Source organism: Passer domesticus, chromosome 3 (assembly GCF_036417665.1).
Source record: "Passer domesticus isolate bPasDom1 chromosome 3, bPasDom1.hap1, whole genome shotgun sequence".
Taxonomy (NCBI): Eukaryota; Metazoa; Chordata; class Aves; order Passeriformes; family Passeridae; genus Passer; species Passer domesticus.
Window position 1 is genome coordinate 120980226 of NC_087476.1, and position 4430 is coordinate 120984655.

A 4430-nucleotide genomic window follows, 5' to 3' on the forward strand; every position below is an offset into this window, starting at 1 on the left:
CAAAATGGATCCCAAAGGCTGCTGCCAGCCCTGCCCTTGTGAGGGGCTGCAATCAGCCCAACGAGGAACACCTGCAGGGGCGCAGACACCTGAGGGCAATCAGGGACAGGGTGGCCACAGCTGCAGGTCATTAATGCCCCTGGCCAAGCAGGGCAGCCCTCAGCGCTCTCTGAGCGCAGCATGGTTGGTGGGACAAGTGTTTAAAGGATGTCACCTCGTGTCTCCCATCCTCTCCATCTCTGTCCTCATTTCTTAGCTGCTCCTGGAGCTGTCAGAGGAGCCTGTGGCCTGCAGCCAGCTCTGCCCTCACAGGTCAGCCCCCATGGGACAGTGAAGTCCCAGCAAGTGCTGAGTGTCACCCCTGGCTCATCCCCCATCCCTGAGCAGCTTCAGTCCCACTGATGGGCTCCTGATGGAGGCAGCATGCTGCAGTGTCCCTTCTCCACAGGTTTCCCAGTTAATATCATGCAGGAGTACTTGTGTTTTGGGGACGTGAGCTCTCTTTTTCCTGCTGAAGGTCTCTGCATTATCAGCACACTGCTCCTTGTCTTCATACCCAGTAGAAACTCTTGCAGAAAAGCCCTGCAGAGCACAGAGTTGGGAGGACAGACTCCTTCAATCCAGAATTTGCAGAGATCCCCAACAATTAGTATTTTTGAACCATCAGCACCATTTTTTTTCTAACAGATGGGGAGCTGTGATGTGTCAGGAGCTCACAGGAGTCCCGAGGTTCATCGCCGCCCGCCTCTTGTGCAACCACCAGCTTTCAACAGCACAAAATTTCAGTGGAAGGTCACCAAGAAGCCCTCAGTGCTCACCTCTAATTGAACAAGACCTGTCCTGACCTCACTTAAGGGAAAGGGAACATCCTGCATTGGTGTGGGAGCTTTATCTTCATCCTCCTGCCCGTGGGTTTCTCTCCATGCCTCTATGCAGCCCACGGACCCAGCATCTAATTATATATTAAAAAAATATCCTCTCTTCTTCTAATGGAGAAAATACACAATATACATGTGCTGTAAGCAGAGTTTAAAGGAATTTGGCACTCTGGAATTGTAGAAGGTATTGAAAGAGGCATTGCCAAACTAAAACTCCATGGTCTTTTAGCAACCCTGGAAAGGGATGAGGGGGAAAAGCCCTGCTGAGGAAAAGGTGGCTTTTTCCCACCAAACTATCCCTTAAGACAAAGCCCCCTTGGTCAGAGGGAGCAGGTCACCACGCTGGCTGCTCCACTCCCTGGATTTGGCAGGGGCTGCTTTCCAAGAGCCCCGTGGTTCTCCAGGGCAGGCTGAGTGTCCACAGGGCACAGCCAAAACAGCCCAGGCACTGCCTACAGGTTAATCACATTTACTGCAGCTCTGTTGTTCCAAGAGTCTCAGACAAAGGCTAAATTCAAGAAAACTTAAAAAGAAACAGATCTTTGGAGCTGACTTATTGTTAATGCAATTAGGGTGAGGGAGAGAATCTAATTACCAAGGACTCTCACTTCTTCCCCGTGCCCCAAGCTGGTTTAAAGAGGAAGCTCTCAGTGTAGTGACTTAAACTTTCTGCTTTACTTTACTTCTTAGCACGGCAGTTGTTGAAACAGCTTCAGTGTTTTCTCAGCTGCATTTTTTGTCAGTACTGAGAAAGGGGTGAGATGATTACATGTCAGAGGAAAGGAAAGAGGTGTAAAACAAAAAAGACCCCCAAAATGTTTCAGAGGAGTTAGAAATGCACCTGAGGCTGCAGCGTGGTGGAGGAGAGGCCAGAAGAGCAGGTCATGCATGTGGCTGTCCCCCCAGTTCCCAGAGGCACAGAGAGGACAGCACTGCTGGAGTGCCAGGATGTTTGTCCTCGGGCTATCCCACAGAGATATCCCATCCTGATGGGAGCCAGCAGCACAAATCCTGGTGGTGAGCCCGGCTTGGTGGCACCAGGTCTTTAATCTGCAGCAGGGGGTGCCAGGAGGGGCAGTGGCCAGGCTGTGAGCCCAGCATTGATGGGACAGAGATGAGGCAATTAAAGCACATTAAATAATAACAGCAACATAAATGCAAGGCAGCTGCTGAGCTGCACACCCTCAACTCCTGCAGGCAGCACCTCGACCATCCATTGCAAAAATGCCTGCAGTTCTCAGAGATAAGGTGTGTGCATCTTTAATTACTACTATTATTCTTCTCTCCACATACCCTGGACCCCAATTCTTGAAAGATTTCTCTGTGTTTCACAAAGATACTCTCATTCTGGTGTGTTTTTAATATTCCAAGTGACTACAAGTATGTAAAAGTGGGGGTTCATTCCCATCCCTTATGTGCCCCATGAGGAGGGAGGACGTGGGGGTGCATTGGGGGCCCACTGACCTCCTTGGAGAGTGGTTTTGGGAGCTGGGTGGGGAGAAGAGGAGGAAAAATGCTGAGCAGAGGACCAGGGTGGGATGCAGACAGTGGAAAAACATCCATCTCCAGCAGCCCAAACTCTCCTTTGCTCATCGCGGGGCAAAGGCAGGGCGGGAGAGCTTGACACTGTTTGCAGCAAAACGAAACAGATAAAAACTCCAAACGTGCAACACGACACCTTAAAAGCATTCCCAGAGCCCTTTGCCAACCCACCTCAATCCTGACCTTGAAGGAAACACCCCACCTTGTCCCTGGCTCCGTGGAGTCGTGCCCAAACCTGCCCGGCAGCGCAGGGAGAAGGGCCCCGGACACGGGGGCTCCACGTGGGAGGAGTAGCACATCCCAGCTGGAGCCACGGCAGAGATCACCCCCTTCCTGCTGCCAAGGAGGAATCACCTCTACCTTCCCACTGCAGCACAGGAAGCAATGTTAAAATTTAAAAAAAAACAGCGTTTTTTTTAAAAAACAGTAGTGGTAGGTATTCCCAGGATTCCCGCTGATTTTTGAGGCTGCTCAGTGATTTTGAGGCTTCCTCCTTGAATGCACCTCAGAGAGCTGTTCATTTTCTTCCTTCAAAGAAGAAGAATATAGGGATGGAAGAAAGGAGGAGTGAGCTGGTGGCCCTGGTGTGCAGACAGCCCTGCTGCTCCAGCCCAGGCTGGGGTTACTGGAGCAGGCGAGGGGTCAGACCTTGCCCCACGCTCGTGGGGAGGTGTCAGGGAGGTGTGAGGAGAAGCACCTCTGGAAAGACTTCTGGCACCAAGCAGGACCTCTGCCACAGTCTTAAAAATAGCCCAAACCAACAAACCAGGCAAAAAACATACCTGGGAAGGTTCTGGCTGTGGCTGGATGTACCCAGGCAGCTGATCCACTGCAGGCAGCACAGGAACTGGAGGAAGAACCTGTGCCCAGGTACCAGGCAGCCACTTGTGCTGCTGCAAATCAATAATTCCCTGTTTCCCAGCTCCTTACCCCAGCCACCTCACACAGCATTCCAGCTGTATCCAGCCCCACGGCGCGTCCCAGGGAGCTGCAGTCCAGCCACACCAGGAGCCATCTCTGGAGGGATGGCAAGCCAGGTATTGGGCATCACTCCATCCTGGATAAACCCTGCAGCCTCTCCAGAGCATTCCCAGTGACAGAGAAGCCCTGCTCCTGGGAGAGGCCAGCTTTCCTTGGGTCTCTGGGCCTTTCTGGTGGTGCAAACCTCAGTGTGTGAGGGCTGTGAGACACAAACACATCATCTGCTCCCAAAAGCTCAAAGGATGAAACGCAAGCACAAAGGGGCACTGGGATTTGGGTTGTTTTATTTATTTTTTTTAATACACCAAGGTGCTGCGTGATGTGGAACACTTCCCAAGGGCTGCTGGAGCCACACACGGGCACAGACCTGCATTTACTCTCTGGGGAGGTTTCACAACCCCTTCCCCAGCCCATCACCAGCTCTGTTCTCCCGCACACCGCCCCTCATCTGCTGCCCGAGAGCGGCTCCGGGACGCAGGAGCACGGCTGTTCCTCTGCCCCCGTAATTGCCAGCCACAGGGAAGGACATCCTTCCCCATTTCACAGCTCCGGGGCTGAGAACCACAACCGCCTTCCCGTCGGAGCGGGAGGATTTCCCCCGTGCAGATGTTCATCCCCGCCGCCCAGCCGCGGTTTGGCGGGGACGGCCTGGGCCGCCCGATAAAGCAGCCGCTTCCCAAGGATTTATGAGGCTCCTGCTCCCAGATCGACAGGAAAAGGGGAGGTTTAGGGGGTGCAAGACGAGGTGGAAATGGTTGTGGAAAGTTATCAGCGGGGTTTGTCCACGGGCTTTATATTGTTGGGATATTTATCCTTCGACTTCCCACAAAGTTCGCTTTGGAAGCGGCAAGTGAAGGTCTCATCACTCCAGAGCCACACGGAGCTCCAGGTGCTCCTGGGCAGATTCAGGAGGAGGTGGGGGGAGAACACCACTGAAACAGCTCTTTTTATAGGTCTGTGGATCATGGTAAGCCCTGCTCTGTCAGAAAAGGTTGGTCTGTTGTTGTTTTTTAGGGCGGGTTTTAATGG

General features: G+C 52.8%; 1 long non-coding RNA gene across 1 annotated transcript; it reads left to right on the forward strand.

Moving 5' to 3' along the window:
• Positions 1 to 91: 91 nt before the first annotated feature.
• On the forward strand, positions 92 to 1618 carry LOC135298255 (uncharacterized). Its single transcript, XR_010360268.1, has 2 exons — positions 92 to 312; positions 688 to 1618. It is a non-coding gene; the product is annotated as an uncharacterized LOC135298255 (long non-coding RNA).
• The last annotated feature ends 2812 nt before the right edge of the window (positions 1619 to 4430 follow it).